Source organism: Dermacentor silvarum, chromosome 7, assembly GCF_013339745.2.
Source record: "Dermacentor silvarum isolate Dsil-2018 chromosome 7, BIME_Dsil_1.4, whole genome shotgun sequence".
In the NCBI taxonomy this organism is placed as follows: Eukaryota; Metazoa; Arthropoda; class Arachnida; order Ixodida; family Ixodidae; genus Dermacentor; species Dermacentor silvarum.
In genome coordinates, this window is record NC_051160.1 from 91,521,196 (window position 1) to 91,539,932 (window position 18,737).

At 46.8% G+C, this 18,737-nt stretch overlaps 2 protein-coding genes across 8 annotated transcripts in view; both read right to left on the reverse strand.

The window, feature by feature from the left end:
• Positions 1-18,737, reverse strand: part of LOC119458271 (glucoside xylosyltransferase 1) — a 364,373-nt gene that overhangs the window by 248,781 nt on the left and 96,855 nt on the right. The gene's annotated exons all lie outside the window — the stretch shown is intronic.
• LOC119459014 (glucoside xylosyltransferase 1-like) overlaps positions 10,195-18,737 on the reverse strand; it is a 276,245-nt gene continuing 267,702 nt past the window's right edge. The window contains exon 8 of the transcript XR_007467937.1: positions 10,195-10,339. The gene's annotated coding sequence lies outside the window, so the exon portion shown is untranslated. The remainder of the gene's footprint in view (positions 10,340-18,737) is intronic.

An 18,737-nucleotide genomic window follows, 5' to 3' on the forward strand; every position in this document is an offset into this window, starting at 1 on the left:
ACTCTGTTTGGCTAATATCAATTTTATTACCAAATGTGGAAATAACACGTATCGCGGGGATACGTGTTCTTTCACTGTGTGGAAAAAAAAACTGAGTTGCAATTTAGGTTGTTTTGTGTATTTACCTGCTTTGTTGAACAAATAAACTTCCTTTTTCTAGGAGAAGCGCATTTCAATGTTCGTCGGCACACGATCGACTAGTGCTGCGCCGGCATTTCATCACCAGATGGACGGAACAGAACCGAACGGTTTCTGGGGTTTCAGCGCAAGGAAGTGCTCGCGCGAATTCGTAAGGATGGCGTCGCGACCACTGAGGCGTCCTAAGGAGCACCGCTTCACTTTTGGTGTACCCGAAGAAACAACATCCATAAACGACATCACCGTTGGATCACCATCGATAGGTGGATAGGCGAGAACCAAATATTAAGGGATTCTCAAACAGAATTCAGGCCCTGCTGCTCAATTTGGTGAGCTCAAGTTGACTTGGAGAGTCGAATTCAACTCGCTCGCCGCAACAACCAGTACGCGGCCTTAGTTACATTAGACATTGCGAAGGCGTATCACAGTGTCGAGCACAGTACTTTAATCCACAGACTCGAAAGTGTAAATCTCCCACAGTATATAATTGCATGGATTCAAAATTTTCTAAGCGGACGCACATTTTATTGCTGTGAAAACAGTGTCCCTTCTCACACTTACAAAGAGACAAGGGGCGTTCCTGAAGGTGCAGTACTCTCCCCCATATTATATAATATTTTACTAAATCACATCCCGACGCAGCTTGATGCACAGGTATACGTATACGCTGACGATGTAGCATTTTTCTCGGTATGAAATGATATGCATACCCTATACAAAACTTTGCAGTCATATTTGAATCAGATTGAAATTTGGCTAAAAGCAATACTAATGTCACTGAATGTCAACAAAAGTGCAATCATTGTTTTGTCTTAACTTTTCTATCCGAATAACACTGTCGTATCGCCAGGAGATTATTCTGCAGCTACAATGTTTAAAATATCTGGGAATGATTTACACAGAAAAGCTTAATTGGCGGACACACATAAAATACATGGCATGTATTGGAGCGCGTGCTTTTGGTTTATTACGAAGAGTCAGCAGCAATCGTTTTGGAATGCGCAGGGAGACCCAACTGATCATTTATTGTATCTATGTCCACCCCATCCTAGAGTTTGTATGCGTGTTATTTTTTGGAGGTCCTACTTATAAGTTACGCCCTCTGGTTCTTTTAGAAGGCGAATCACTACGTCTATGTGTCGGCCTTCCAACATTTGTAGCAAATAATATTCTTTATCATGAAACTCACCTGCCTTCTCTCCAAACTCGACTTTGTGTACTGACTGTCTAAACATTACTGAACATCTGCGCTCATCCCTATAGATACGCTCCTACTCTGTTTATTCGAGAACCGACTGCATTCCTTGAGAATCATTATTTCAGACTGCATTGTCCCCAACTAGTTTTCGTGCCGAAGCTATTGGAGCCATTACAAGTATTAACCCGTGATGTGGCTTTTCCAAATTTACCTACTGCGACAGTAAGCGTTCAATCCGATGACATAATTCTGAATGACGCTAAGCTTCTGCCTATTCGATACCTAAAATGTTTGCTAGATGACCACCTCGAGAACCTCCAAACAAATGCAATGCAGTACAGCAACGGGGTGCGGTAGTGTCTAACGCGCAGTGCGCGTAACGAAGGACAGGACTGGCCCAGTGGTGGCGTATGACTTGGAAGCAGCACAGTGTGACCATCTTGCGAGGGGAACAGATGAATTCCGGTGTCTCAACGTCAGTGTGTGTGCACCAGGACGGACTGTGTGTGCAAAGGGGCTGGGGCGAAAGTTCGATGGCGGCGAAAGTTCGCTTGGAGTGTCCATATCGCAGTAAACTATAGCTGCCGGCAAAATGCAAGTTCCCATCATGAACATCATGCCCAAAGGAAGAGAAAAATTGCAACAAAAATGTAAGCAAGATATTAGAAAATACTACCAGGACATGGAAATAAAAGGTGCAGTACTTAAAAAAATAATGAAGTGCTAATCGCGTACATCATGTCATTTATAATTACAGGTAAATTTCATGCGTAAATGAATTCTGCAAGCTCATGGCGGATGCGCACTGTGGATACTGAACGTGGATAATATGGATAAAAAAGAATAAAAATGATATATATATATATATATATATATATATATATAGTTTAAAAAATAGAAGCAAGAAGCACATAGGAAAAACATAACAGGACTTTACTGACGTTTCGGCTGGGGTCCGGCCTTCATCAAGACTGCGTTTGCAAGCATACAGAGCTCAATTCCTACCTTTTTGCCGTAAGGGTGAAAAGATAAGAAAGCAATGCAAAGTAAAAAAGAATACAACGAACACGTGAATGGGAACTTGCGCGTGCACAGAGTGTAATTACTTAAAAAAAGAACACTGTGTATACAACAAGGCTGTGAAAACAAGCTCGTAAATCGTGAGTAGCCTATGACCACTGGCGCGCACAGATTTACAATAAGCGACGAAAATACAATAACACGACTTTACTGACGTTTCGGCCGCGCAGTCAAATGTCTTTTTTCAGTCAAATATTTTGACATTTCACTGTGCGGCCGAAACGTCAGTAAAGTCGTGTTATTGTACTTTTTTCTTCTTTACTACGTTCTCGTGTTCTTATATATATATATAAGAACACGAGAACGTAGTAAAGAAGTATATATATATATATATATATATATATATATATATATATGTGTGTGTGTGTTAGTGTATATATATATATATATATATATATGTATATATATATATATATATATATATATATATATATATAGTTACGCTACGCATATGAACATGTATTTCGTAACGGCTATAAAACACATATTATATGGCATGTTTATGAAGGGTTGTGCATATTTCCGCAGCATTAATTCGAAATTATATTGATGTTTATTACTTATTCTTGTCATTAAATCTTTCATTTATTTTATATTTTATTTCATTTTTTCGCACACTCATAGACTTTGCATAAAATACGCCTGCCTACAAACACAAAGAATACCACGTGTGCAAAGAATGCAATGGATCGCAGTTTCTTCAACTCAGAGGTTAGTAGAGGTCAAAGTGCAGGAGTCCTATGGCCAGGTGAGGGTGTATTGACCGTCTTTGTAATCAAATACTCTCCTGGCAGCAGCGATGCCCTCGCATGCCTTTTGTTAATATGTTTTCATAATGCCACTGTATGTACGCGCAGCTTTGTACCGCTTTATAGCACCACTGTATATGCCCCTCGTTTTTGATGTACCTTGACATGAGTCATTAGTCGTTGACACTCACGACGCCACTAAATCTTTTCAGTGACGCCCGCATGCTTTTTGTTAATGTTTTCAATAATCCCACTCCATGCACGCGCAACTTTGTACCCCTTTATAGCACCACTGTACATGCCCATCGTTTTGATGACTTTGACATGAGTCATTGTACGTGTTGACATCCATGACGACACTAAATCGGTGCGCGCCTGTGCTCATAGGCTACTCGCGATTGACGAGCTTGTTTTCACAGCCTTGTTGTATTCACTGTGTTTTTTTAAACTAATTCCACTCGGTGCACGCGCAAGTTTCTATTCACGTGTTCGTTGTATTCTTCTTTACTTTGTATTTTTTTCTTCTCTTTGCATCCTTACGGCAAAAAGGTATAAATTGAGCTCTGTATGCTTGCAAACGCACTCTTGATGAAGGCCGGACCCCGGCCGAAACGTCTGTAAAGTCCTGTTATGTTTTTCCTACGTGCTTCTATTTTTTGAACTACTTCTGTGCGGGCTTTTGTTATTCTTTACTTCACTGATATATATATATATATATATATATATATAGAGAGAGAGAGAGAGAGAGAGAGAGAATTTTTATTCTTTTTTAACATTTCGTACTGAAATATAGTCCTAAGGAATGAGAACCTTGTGAACAATCCACCTTAACGAGTCATTCCATCAGGGAGGTGGTGCGGTTTGAACTGCCTCAAAATAAAATTTAAAATATGTATGACGCAAGCTGCATTGAACACGCTCGGGACAGCAGGCTTCGAGGTGGGTAATCTCAAGCCCCTTTCATAACAACCTAGATAAGCGAGGGAAAACAAAAGGCTAACTGTCGCTATGTCCAGGCAACCCCATGAAAGAGACGGACAGGCAAAAATATTTGTACTCAACAAAACAACAAAAATCTACAAAAACCCACAAATCCAATATTTCGTGCACCCCAAACAATATTTCGTGCACCCCAAACGTATAGTCACATCTTCATGGGAAACCCACGTTGAAGACAGCAGGAGCAAGCAAGAAACGAAAAAAAAACCTTCCCTTAATAAAACCTTCAACAAGATTGAAGACTGCTTGTAAACGATCACACTACAACAAACAGAAAAGAAGCACAAAACACAAATGTACAAAAAAATTCCCTCTCACAAAAACTTGCAGTGAAATCCAAGAGGGAGACAACATGCTTACTCAGAAATTACACCCCAGGCATAATTATCACGAAAAAAAGAGTATAAAGAAGAAAAATAGCAAAGCTAGGGGAAGCATACAACAAACTTAAAAGAGAACTTGGCAATAATGATTTTACTTCCTAAATAATAAGCTTAAAGCACAAAGCTTCCCCATGTACTCACAATGAGATGCAACAAATGTACTAGAAATATATATATATATATATATATATATATATATATATATATATGCGTAGAGATATATACAATGATTGCAGAATGTTTGTGTTTTCATATCTGTCGATATGTAGGTGTAGGTTTTTCTGCCTCAACTACGCTTGTATTTGTATGCCTCTGATATTACTTTTAGTATAACCTAAAGTTCTATAGAAAAATAAACGAATGAAAGGAAACAAGAGCACAGATTAGAAGAAGAAACAAAAATGGACACAGACAAAGAGAAGATGTGAAAAGAAAACGTCTTAAACAAATAAAAAATGATAAGAATATAAAAAATGCGAAGGAAACAAAATTAGCAGACAATGAGAACTTGAAAAAAAGTAAGAAAAAAGACAGGTATGAGAAAGGAAAAAGAAAGAACAGAAAATAAGAAGAAAAAACAGAAGCAAAAGAAAACTCATAAATTATCAAGATACAGCTACAGATATATATAGCCTCAAAAATGTATAGTTCGTCTTCATATATCTACTGTTACGTAATACAGCTATTTCTATGTATTTCTAATGTGATTTATGTACAGTGGGAAACTCGTATAAAAAGCTTTTGCCTAATATTATGTTCAGTTTAGGAAATGGTCACTTAAAAACAGGGACACAAATACTCTCTACAAGACTCACAAATCTTGGATAACATTTCAAAACAATACCTCCGAGCTCCGTATTCTGCAGTCTCCGAATGTACAAAAGAATACTGAAAGAGCAACCCCTCCAGCAACAATATCTGAAGAATTAATAAAAAAAATGTCATCATAGAAAATCACCACATGCAGTCTGTAAGTATTAGGACCAACATATAAAATGAAATTCGGCAAAGGAAAGACCTAAACATGCTCAAGTAAATGTCTAGACAATGTTTCAAAAAAAGTTAGCAATACAAATAAACATGGAATATAAGTGCCGAAATTATAATCTATACAGATCTCCATCCCATACAGACAGAGCAACTACACAATATTTCCCACAATCATAACACAAGATCTCCAAGTACAATCGAGAATAGTTTGAGGTAGAATGATCAGAGGGTGGGCAACAGTGAATACCTCTTCTTTATTACACAGGGACAGAGTGTACTAGAATATGGTCGAGTGGGACGAGCGGCTGGGGCGGCGCACGCTTTGCAATGAGGCGCCCGACGTGGAAAAATACAGGGCGGCGCTGTGGTCGAAGTGGATTAGGCCGCACCAAGGTCGCGCCGTGGGAAACTGCTGGCGATACTGCTCGGCAGGGTCATTCGTACTACTTCGCGAGCTGGTAATTGCGTTCAGACCGATCAAATGGTGTTCATAATTTTATATGACATGTATTTATGCCTTAAGAATAAATTCCTTTCCTTTCTCTTCTTTATTTATTTTTTATTATTTTCTAATGCCCCTCGGTGATTGCGCGTGCATTGCGGCCGCAGTGTCGGCTTTCATTCTACTATGTTATTGTACGAATCCCTTTGGAGAAAAAATATTTTTCTCGTTCTTCAAGCAACTAGTCTCTCTCGTGTGTATCGTTGCGCATATAGTTTTCTATCAGTAGGTCTTGCGAAACGCAGGCGGAGAAACATATGTAACCTTCCTGCTTGCAGATTAGAACAAGTAAAGCATACCTGCCCCATCCGGTGCCTTGTACTTAGATTTACGGGAAGCATTGGTATAGATAAAAAAAAAAAGAGTAAACTGCAGTGCAACATTCCATTCAAGTTTCCGCCTTTCTCGCGTAACAGAATGCGGAGTAATTGGTACGGGGTCATTTATTGCAGTCGGACCTCGAGCGCCGAAAACGGTTTTAGTTAGCCATTCTATATGGTAATCTTTGGCCGTAAGCCGTACGTGGCATTTTTTTTTCCAGTCGATACTTCAAAAAAGAAAAAAAAAAGAAAGCCTGCGCGGTAGCCTAATTAGTGCCTATATCTTTGATACGGCGTTGCGCTGCTATAGAATTCTTGAGCTCGCGGGTTCAATCCAGGTCGCGGAATTCGATGGGAACGAAATAGGAAAATACTCGTGTACTTGTATTTAGGTGCGCGTTAAAGAAGCCCAGGTTGCAAAAACTAAACCGGGTTCCTCATAATCATATCGTGGTTTTTCCACGTAAAACCCAATGATTTGCTTATATTAAAAAAAGAAAAAGAAAAAAGCAGGTGGCTGCGTTCTTCGGCTAATTTCTGGGGGTGTAAACAACATAATTTATTGTCGAGTCTGATTTCCAAGAAAAACATGTTACGCTTATCCTATATTTCACGCGTAAATGTAATGCCGTTCCCAAATGTATGACCGCTCAACTCTGCAGCTTGTATAATATAAACGGCTGCGTTCAGTTATCCGGTGCACTATCATAAGGACTATAATGAAACAAATAAAGGAATGGCATGTCTCACATACACGTAGAGATACGTGCAGATGTGTTGCGTTCGTTGAAGAAGATAAGCGTGTTACCCCATGGGGCACTCAGTTTTAATGGGTTGCAAACATGGTGAGACTGTCAAAAATTCTTGTCTGAGTCAAGTTAGCAGATTTACAGGCTGCCCCAAAACGGGGCGTTTATATTGGATGAGACCTAGGAACTTGTTAATCAGGACTTATTAACATCCGTCCGTTAATGCTCTCAGAAACTGCGCCTCTGCGCAACAGCCACGACTCTCCGGCAGCAAAATCATTCGAAATAACAGTCCTCACTTGCATACAGTCACTCACCTTTGAGATTCCAATAGTGCTGTTATGCGTTACATTCGAACGTAAATGACCATTCGGTGTCGTACAGTATAATAATAACACTTGCACGCACGCGCGCGCACACACACACGCACACGTACCCACGCACGCATATTTAAATATATAAGATGGTTTTGCCTGCTATTATTATTATTTCTGTGAATGAGAGTTTTATTTCCAGTACTCACTAATAAGTGTGTTTCTTACTGCAAACACGTGCGCTTATTCCGGTCGGGAGTTCTCACTTTTTCAATTATTGCATTTAGAATATTTGTTATTTTTCCCTTACATATATGTATCGTAAATATATGTGTCTATGTACCGTTTGATTTAATTACCTAGAAATACATTGGTCATTCTTCGCGCTACGTAGTTAATAAACCTGGTATATTTCACTCTAATATTGTTTTCTTCGTTTATTGTCCTTGATTAATATCCACCAAGAAGCGCGTGTGAAATGACACGATATCAATAATAAAATTTTCTTACGTAGCCTTCATGTTGCGGAGATACCAGTTACTTTTAGATGATAGTGGTAAAAAAAATTACACCATCTTCCCGTCGCGGAATTCTGAGTAGTATGCGAAGCAGCCATGGGGTCGACTCAAGTTCCCATTAGTGTTCAGATCGGCCTGTCGCCGCTGCCGTTTCGTGGCAGTGGCTCGAGCCCTCTTCTCCGTGGCGCTGCCCACGGCGCTGACACTGGCTTTGACGCTGGCGCTGTCCGTGGCACTCATCGCGGCGTTGCGGGAGGAGAATCAGAGGACGAAGTGTGAATGATGATGAGTGGCGAAACACCTGGGGATCATTCGGGCAAAACGCCGGAAGCGTTCTCCGGAAGCCGGAAGCTGGCTTCCGGAACCGGAAGTGGAACCGGAAGCGAAACCGGAAGTGGACGCCGCACGGCGGAGGGAGGGAGATAGTGACATAGCCCCGAGCATAAGATGCTTCGCATCTAAAACAGCAGTTCACCTGGCTAAAACTACATTTGGCACCGGCCGTCAAGAGCCATGGGCGCACCAAAGCAACTAAAACATTTAAAAAATGTACTGCACAGAGGTTCTGCGAGAAAAACTGGGCGTGCGCCAGCGTCCGCGTGGCGAACGCGCGCTCGCTAGCAGACGACGCGCTTGACAACGACAGCAAAATTGAAGACGTCGCGTTGTATAATCTATGCCTCAAATATATATGTTTGGCAAAATGGTATAACATAAAGTTGCAGTTGAAATAAAGCGCTATATTAAGAGCGTACTATGCGCAATCGGCCTCGGCGCCCGCAGCGAAAGTACATTGAATATGCCGCGGAGCGCGTCTCCGCCCTAATCCAGTTCGCTCGCAGCGCCCTCGCACTATTTTTCCACGCGCGGCGCCTCAGCGGCAGAGCGCCGTTCGGCCTACTCGACCATTGTCTAGTACACTCTACACAGGGAATAACGGCCACACACTACCAACACTATGACAGGAGGCTGCCACAAGTTGAAGGACCATACCATGAAGAGCAGGGAGAGTGACATAAGCAATGGAGTGTAAGAAATCAAATGTAAAAATACAATTGGTAACACAGCAAGTAATAAAACTGTTTTTATTCAATAGTCAACCAACTCGACAGACGAAGCCGGTTACCTGGTGGTGTTATCGTCGTTGTTGATGGTGCCTTGATCCTAATTACATATGATCTTTTTCGACACCTCATTCATTTTATTTATTCTGGGCAAGCGCTTGCTATGTTCATATAGCGCGAGGCGAGCCTTTTATCATCGTTCGTTTACTGCGTAAAGAACTAGAATGTCCTCCTATAAAGAAGTTCGTTGTGGTAGTCGAAGTGCGGATGGCGGATCTTATACCCGGAGATTACGCAAAAAGCCTTCCTCGTACAGAAAATATTTTTTTAACAACTGTTCAAAGCCTATTGTAACAAAAATACCAACTATTTTGTGTAAGCAGTACCTCTTTTAATTCCCGAAAGTGTGTATAGTTTCTGATTTGTAGTTTACCTGGTGTTCGAGGAGTGTTTCATGCACACTAATAACACTTCTAAACACATCCTTACAGAAGATCAGATACAACATGGTAATGGCACGAATAGAAAAAATGAACAAGATTTTGTGATGACATCATCTTGAAGCACACTGTATGTGTTATACTGATTGGCTGCAAACAAAGCCCTCTGTTCGGCAGCTGTCTTGTATTTTTGCGCTTTCAAGAACACACATCAAATGGTGCAGTTCAATCCTTCGTTTATTAAATTATTAGTACAATAATGCAATGTATCACAAACTTCACGTACATAAAACGAAAGACGCTGGCTTTGCTGTCGCGGTGTGCAATGAGCAATCGCTAGTGCCACTTATTCGACGCACGGTCTCCAGTATTTCTACATGGCATTAGCTTCAAAGCATTCCGTGGCATTCTGTACCCCTATCCTGCGTGGCTGATGGCTATGAAGTGCGTTGATCTTATGAAGCGCCTGTGCCTGAGCTTCGAACTAAATACAAGGAAATAAACATGTTTTGATCGGCATACACTGCACCGAATCTGATTAGGTTTTGTTGCGTTTAAAAGAAAAAAGGCAAACTCTACCATGTGCAACTTCCAGTTGGTTTCATTTAGGCGATAATTTGTTTTACCATTATTGTTTTATGTCAAGAAATTAAAAGAAAAGAGACGCTGAATCACTGGGTTTACAACCCTGTAACACAACTATAAAAACGATATCGCATTTATGTGAACATTTATGTGAACTGCAGCTATTGATACATCGACAGTGAACAAAATTGTTATATACAGCAATCTGTGATTAAATTTAAATTAAGTTCTGTGGTTTTACGTGCCAAAACCACGATTTGATTATGCGGCACGCCACAGTGGGGACTCTGGAATAACTTAATTCGATCACCTGGGGTTCCTCAACGTGAGAGCAAAGCACGGCACACGGGTGTTTCTGCATTTCGCCCCCATGGAAATGTGGCCGCCGCGGCCGGGATTTGATGCCGCAATCTCGTGTTTAGCAGCTCAACGCCATAGCCTCTAAGCAACCACGGCGGGTGAGCAATCTGTGAGATACAGCTGACTTGTGAGTACGAGTTGTGAAAAACCCTTACCAACACTGTAACAATGCAATGTTACAGTGTTGGTAAGGGTTTGCAACGCAATGCAGCTCTTGAAGTGGGCAGAAAGACGCACTCGTAAAGTTCACCTGTTACAATACGCCCCCCTCACATCTTGTGTTGCTTTGCTTGTCGACGTTTGTCTGAGTTAAGTGACGCGGGTAGCTTCATTGTTTATTAGCCTGTTCAGTCAAACGTAGTGAGCTGCGACCGCCAGATAACTGTTTTCTTTAATTGTTTTCGTGGGACAGCACGGGCCGACGGTCTTGGCTTCCGACGAAAGGACGAGCACTCTACGCCCAAAGCGTTCGTCGGCCTCCAAAGAATGTATGTTTTGAGCAGCGATGCGATTTCGACACCCGTACGGCTGAACTTTTTCTGCATCGCTTTCCGCGCTGAAAGCTCGCAGCGCCCATCAAGTCAAATGGCGGGGCATTTGAATATACAGCTCTTATGGCAGGCCTCCGAAAACAAACTTTGTGCCTTTAAGAACAAAATGACGTCACTTCTGTTTTTAACGGATATGACGTAACTATATTTTCTTCCACTAGAAGTGTTCTCTCCTCACACTGATGACGCTAAGCCCCATGAACCGCCGACAAACCGCCATGATTTGATCGTATGGGCCTCTATGGAAGCTTCGCTACCAGGTATATTTACCATGCCACTAGTGTGAAGCAGCTCCGAATTTTTTTCGATAACTCGTAGAGAAAAACAAAATGATGAATAAAGAGAGTCCTTACTAGGAACCCTGACTGCGTGTATAGTGACGTGCTCTGTGAAATATCAAACGGTGAATTCGAAGTGACTGCTTGTAATTTTCATAACCTTCTGCTGCCCTTATGTCGCATGCTGTGCTCTGTTGCTTCGAAGACGTCATTGCGACGTTGTTCTACCACATACTGGTATTTTAGCTCAATTAGCTCTGTTAGCTTTGATATTTCGCTTAGTGTGTTGCGACATGCGCTGAGCCACTGTTGAATAATTGTCTGAATTGCTGGTCTATGCTCAAATAAATGTTTCTGAAAGGCCTATCTAGTCGCATTGGCTGTATTGCTTCAGGTGCCAGACTGGTGTTTTGTTAAAGATATACATTGTTTAAAACACCGTCGCTCTGCTTAGTCTGTTCTTGTAAGATGTACGAGGAAGTTTCTCACCAAGCGCGCCCCGCAGTTGAGAGAAAGCTTGTCTGCTCATCTGGGGGTGGGACGGGTTGGAAATGTATTCTGTTGAATGTCGAGGAATCGTGTGTCGCTTCGTCGACGATATCGTTAAGTGCCGGAAATGCTAAGCTCCTAGTACCACAGCTAGCGATAACGTACATTTCCCAACGGTAAGGCGATTAGCGTTCGAACAAGTAACCGACACGCCATATTTCTGAACTCACGTTTATTTATCATGTGCAGTGATCATTCTGAGACTTTCGTTGCTTCGACAATATGCGACGTGCTCCGGAGTCATCCTACTTTGCCTATGGCCCCACTTGTCAAGGTCGCACACGGACATTGCGGCGTTAACGACGCCAACGCAGTGATGATGGAATGAAGTAATCACGTCGATGGAACGGCAGTGGTGGTATAATGACGACAATGAGATGTCGATTCTTAAACTAATGACGATGGTAAAACGAGCAACGCGTGACGACGTAGACATGTTGAGGAATGCACACCACCAATGTGGCATGCGTACGCGAGAACCAAAAATTCTTAAATGCACCCATAGTCCCGACCAAATGACGCCTCAAGAATACTAACTCACCAAGTTCCGCTTCCAAAAGGCTGCCTACGTTTTTGAATTTCAACATAGCATTCACTAACATACGAAGCGTAGTACCAAAGCGAGATCAGTTACACAGCTATATTAGCGACACAGAATCCGATATCATCTTGCTAACAGAAACGTGGCTGACCTCGGAGATAGACGATAACGAAGTTTTCCCGTCTGACACAAACTTCACATTATACCGTAGCGATAGACAACGCCGAAGGGGAGGAGGCGTTCTTATCGCTGTTAGGAATACATTATCATCTTACCTAATATGTCACGACGGTAACCTTGAACTTTCATGGGTTGACTTTCATGAACTTTCATGGTTGAACTTTCATGGTGTCTATAACAATACGGTAAAAACCGTTTTTGGCATTTGTTACTGATAAACAGCAAGCTTTCATTGATCTGCTGTCCCAATCCTTAGCAAACATAAAACACAAGCTGTCGAATGCACCGCTTTTTCATTTCGGAGAGTTTAATTACCCTACATTAAATGGATGGTGATGAATAAACATTTATTAGGCCCAAAATATATTGGTGGTGCCCACAGGCACCAGACGGGGTGGTTCCCTAGTTACGGGACCCATATGTTCCCAGCAGCTCCTGGCCCCTGTCCGTCAGCGCGAGCTGAATCGGTAGGGCGGGGCTGGTTAACAAGGTCTCCCATCGCTCAAGGGGTTGGGGATTGGGGGTGTTGGCGGGAAGGGGAGGAGGGGGGGTCTTGAGTTCTGTGCACTCGGCCAAGATGTGCGGCAGGGTGCCCTTTTCCCTTTTGCAAAAAGGACAGAGCGTATCATGTTCCGCGGGGTACATGCGGTTCATCAGTACGGGATGCGCAAGCGATCCCGCCTGCGCTCGACGCAGGATGGTCTGTTGTTGCCTGGTGAGTTTGGGGTGCGGTTCTGGCAGTTTGCACCTTTCCTCTCGGTACATCCGGGTAATGTCCCGAAAGCTGGTAACCGGGTGCGGTAGCTCTTCCGGCTCGTGCTCTGCCCGGATTGACATTTCTCGGGCATGGTAGTCGGCGATGGTGTTGCCTGCTACCTGCGAGTGAGCCGGGACCCACACGAGCTCTATGGCTCTTCCCGGAGGCTTGCACTTGGATAGAATGGCTCGGGCCGCGGAGGAGATTACCCCCCTGCGGAAGCTTCCGTAGGCTGTCTTTGAGTCGGTGACCACGGTGTCCACGCTCGGTTGTGTGAGTGCGAGGGCCACGGCCGCTTCTTCGGCAACTGCGGGGTCTGTTGTCTTCAGGGACGCGCTGACGATCAGCCTGTCTTTTGAGGTAACCACCACCGCTGCTCGGTCACTGTGTTTTCGGAGCGAGGCGTCCGCGTAGAGGACCCTGGGGTTCTCTTCCAGCTTCCGGGCCATGGCTTTAGCCCGCGCGGTGCGCCTCTCGTCGTCCTTGCCTGGCGTCATGTTCCGAGGAAGAGGTTTGGTGTGAATGGTCGTCTTCCAGTCTTCCGGAAGGGCCGCCTTGAGGGGTACTGGCTCGATCTGCCATCCTATCTTGCGTAGGACGGCTCGTCCGTGTTCCGTGTGACTGAGCCGGATTCTCTGATTAGAGAGTTGGGCTTCGATGAGCTCCTCCACCGTGTTGTGGGCGCCCATGTCTAGCAGTCTTTGCGTGGACGAGTATATGGGCATGCCCAGTGCTTGCTTCGTTGCCTTACGAAGCATCGTGTTTAGAGTGTCCCTATTCGCCTTCGTCAGCTGGAGATACGGGGCGGAGTAGGTAACCCGCGACACGACGAACGCGCGTACCAAGCGCATGGCATCGTCCTCTTTAAGGCCTCGGTTTCTGTTAGACACCCTCCGAAGCATACTGAGTACTTGTTCGGTTGCAGTTTTGATCTTTGTGACGGCGGCGTGTGCCTTCCCGTCGCTTTGAAGCAATAGGCCGAGAATCCTAATCTGCTGTGTTGGCTTGATGGCCGTTCCGTCGATGGTGATGATCACGTTCGGCGGCAGCTCCTTCTTTGGTTTTCCCGGTTGGATCATGAGCAGCTCCGATTTCTGGGGAGCGCAGCTCAGTCCGCACGACTTGGCGTATTCGTGCACGGTTGTTGCCGCCCGCTGCAAGGCTTCCTCCATCCACGCATCGGACCCGGCTCGGGCCGTCCATACCGTAATGTCGTCGGCGTAGAACGCGTGGTCCACGCCTTCGATTTGCTTGAGTAGATCGGGCAGGGGCAGGAGGGCCAGGTTGAAGAGCAGGGGCGACAAGACCGATCCCTGAGGGGTGCCCCTATCGCCGAGCTCGACAGGGTCCGACTTCTCCTCACCTATCCTGATGGTAGCCGTTCGGTCTGACAAAAAATCTTTTATGTAGCCGAATGTCTTTTGGCCACACCTGGTCTTGTTCAGATTTTGCAACACGCTCGCGTGGGACACGTTGTCAAACGCTCCCTTCAGATCTAGGGCAAGTATCCCGCGCGGCGCGTGCCTCGTTGCCTGCTTGACGACCAGTTCGTGGAGTTGGATCATCACGTCTTGGGTGCTGAGATGTTGCCTGAAGCCGTACATCGTTTCCGGCATCTGATCCGTTTCTTCGAGGTGCTTCTGCAGCCGGCGAAGGACCATGCGCTCCATCACCTTCCCCACGCAGGACGTGAGGGAGATTGGCCGCATGTTGTCTATCGTGAGGGCCTTGCCGGTCTTTGGAATGAAGCGGACCTCTGCGTCCTTCCATTCCTTCGGCAACCGCGAGTTCTCCCAGGCTTCGTTGATGTGCTCTAGGAGGCCGCGGGCCGCTGCACCGCTCATGTTACCGAGTAGTTTGTAAGTTATGGCGTCCCTGCCGGGTGCACTTCTCTTATTACTTTCATCTATCGCTGTCCACAGTTCCGTCATGGTAAACGGCCGGTCCAGCTCTTCGTTGTCGGGTCCTTCGTACCTATCGGGCACCGGGTACTGGCCCTTCTCTGTCTTTAGGTACTTCGCCTTCAGGTCTTCCAGGAGCCTGCGGCCGTCTCCCTTGTACGTGTTCAATACTTTGGTAAGGTTGCGATTGGTCGCAGTTTTGCTACTCAGCGGGTCGATCAGATGCCTCAAGAGACACCACGTCTTCCACGTCGAGAGCTTGCCCTGCAGGCCATCGCAGGTCTTCAGCCAATTTTCCCTGCATAGTTTGGCCGCGTGCTCGGCGATCTGTTTGTTCAAGACTGCTATGCGCTTGGCCAGCTTTCTATTGTGTCTCTGACGTTTCCACCGCCGCGTTAGTGAGTGCCGGGCCGCCCACATGTGGGTCAGTCGGGAGTCCACGTACGGTGTCTGCAACGTCGTTGCGATTTCTTGGGTAAATTTTTGGAGGGCCTTCATCTGGTCCCGCGCCCATTCGGTGTAGGTCTGCTTTCTTTCAGCTTGTCCCAATTCTTCCTCGGACGCCTCTTCTTGTTCTTGGGTAAACTTTCTCATCTTGTCCCAATCCGTGATCCGCGCCCTCCCCAGCACAGCCCGATATCGGGAGCCTCGAATCGTGATGCTGATCACGCTGTGGTCAGACCCCAGGTCCACTTCTTCGCATCTCCAGGAGACGTCTAGTGTGCCCGATAACCACGACAGGTCTGGCGTAGTGTCCCTCGCGGCACTGTTGCCTCTTCTGGTGGTTACGTCCGGCTCGTTCAGGAGGGCCATCTCGTGATCCTCCATTGCTTTGGTCAACGCTTTTCCTCTCTTGGACTGGAACTTATAGCCCCACGTTGTGTGAGGGGCGTTAAAGTCGCCGAGGATCAGGAGCGGCCTGGTCCCCGCCAACCCTTTCGCGTGGCTAACGATGCGGTCAAATTCGTACTGCCGTTGTGACGGCCGGCAGTACGCGCTCATTACGAATAGATTGCCCGAGCTGCCAATTTCTCTTGCATGAATTTCGACCAGCGTGTGCTCGCAGCCACCCTGCGCCGTGACATGTTGAGTTGCCGCCACGTTGCTGCGGACGAGCACCGCCGTTCCGTTCTCCGTGGGGTCAGTGTAAGTGACGTACCCCGGGAGTCTTGGTTTCCCGTTTGTTTCCTGTAGAGCAATTACATCAGGCTTGTTTTCTTGCCCGTCAATGTGTAATAGTAGTTCCGCTTCTTTGTTGCGAATCCCGCGGCAGTTCCATTGGTAAATTACGGTGGTGTTCCCCCCGATCTTCTTCTTGTGCTTCTTACTTGGGTTCTGCATCATCCTTTCCGGACGTCTCGAGTCGATTGCGCCTTTTTGTGATGGCGTCTTTGACTCTTTCGGCCCGCTCCCTTTTCAGGGACGTGAAACGGTTCCTCAACGATGTTGAGGCTACTTTTAGCGCTAGGCGCTTGTGCTTCACCGCTGGTGTGTTAAGCTGATTCTCGACAGCTTCCAGTCGGGCGTCCATTTTGCCTAGCCTTTCGTTAATTTGGGAGATTGCGGCCAAAATGGCCGTTAGCTCTCCTTCTCGCGGGATCTGTGTCGTTGCCGTGGTCACGGTCTCTGAGGTCGCCGCTTCCTCTCCGCTCGCGGAGCTCTCATCGGCGTCCATCGCCTCTTGATTATTTGGTGCACGTTGCGTGGCCCCAGCCTCTCCCGCCGTCCGCCCTAGGCGGGGCGAGGGGGGGTCCCTCCGCGGCACCTTGCGCAAGCCTCCGGCGTTGTTTGCCGCCGTGGTGTTGTTTTGGGGTCTTGTATTTGCCGAGCTGCCGTTACTCGCCAGCGTTTCAATCTTATTCATAAGAGCCCGTATTTGGGCGTTCTGCTCCTGGATCTGAGCGTTTTGGCGCTCTATGATCCTCTTAAGCTCTGTCACTTCGCTGCTGTCCTTTTGCGGATTCGTTTGTGAGTTAAGGGGTTGGGAGGGGGGGAGGGGTGGGAATTCAGTGTCGCTGGTTCGAGCGACGGGAGACCTGTTGGTCCAGCCCACCTTTTTCTCGGCGATCCCTCGGCGTCCGGTTGACTCACTCCGGGACCTCGAACTGGCCCTGGAGCTCGAACTGGCCCGGGAGCACGAGCGGCGGTTGCCGCCCCCGGATGGTGTCTTTGATCGGGAGCGACTCTGGCGGCCATTTCCCTTGCCACTGTTGTTGCTGCTGCTGCGGACCGGCGTTTGTGACCGGCCCCGTTGTTTGGAGGCGCTACGGCGGGGTCCGCCAGCAGGACCTCTCTTGTCTTGGTTCATTCTCCCGGCGTCTTCTTCCTCCGCTCGGCGCCGTGCCCAGCGCCGCCGGCGGACGACGTAGGGCATCTTGAAGCGGGCTCTGCAGGCCTTGGCCGCGGTCAGGTGATTGCCTCCGCACAGGCCACACTTCGGGACACATCCGTGGTCTTCGGCGGGGTTGGCGATTCCGCACCCTCGGCAGATCGTGTTCGAAGGATCCGGGCACACATCCATTCTGTGGCCCACTCTTCCGCACGCATAGCATACGTCGATTTGTTTTCTGTGCAACGTGCACTCCGTGAGCAGGTTGCCGTATTTCACGTAATTGGGTACTTTGTGCCCTTCAAAAGCAATGACGACTGATCGGGTCTTACCGATTCGGTTTGCCTGTAGGGCCGTTGGGTTATGCTTGTGCACAACATTGTCCTGAATCTCCTGGGCCGTATCCTCGAGCGGGATGCCCCTTATGACGCCCTTCACCGTGCCGTGGGGGGCCGCTTCGTAGGTACTTACTTCGTGCGCCGTGCCGCGTATGTCGATCCTTCCTACGGCAGCGTATCGATCGGCGTGTTCTCTCTTGGAGGTGCTCACCACGACAATATTCTGCTGGAGGTTGAGGCACACGACGTCTTCACTTGCTTCATTAGCGGGGATCTGTGCCGCCGCCGCAATTGCACGACTTAGTTCAACGCGGGTCACTTCGCTCACGTGGAGCCCACCTCGTGGTCGTAACACGATCTTTATGTCGCCGCCGGCAAGTCTGGCATGCGCGCGCCCTTCAACAATTTGCCCTTGTTTACACGTTTCGCCCTTGAGTGACGTGTATCGCTGCCAGGGGCGCCACCGCCGAGGTTGTTGCTCCGGCTGTTGACATCAGCCGTGGCCTTGGCGCCATCTTGGCTCGTTTGAAGTACGGGATTTAGGCTAGCTTGCCCATGCCTTTTTGCCTGAACTCTCGCCGGCAGTTTTCCAGCCTTGCGCTCTTGTGCACTGGTCCGGCGAAATTTCGATGCCGTCCACCTCTACACGCATAGCGGTAGTCATTTTGGGTCAATGCTCACTTGCGTAATCACCAATGGTTCGATGTTCCGCTGGCGGCTTCACCGAGGCTCGGGCTGGGCCTACCGCTCCCCGGCCAAGGCCGAAGTCGACGTTAGGCCCAGCGGCGGGCGCTCCTCTCGGGCACAAAAAAGTCCTCTAAATTCGGAAAAAGCGGCCCCTACCCGGAATTTGGGTTCCCGGTAGTCCCCACAACTTCATGCATCCGGTCGACGCACTTTCATTAAGGTGCGACTCAAAAGACA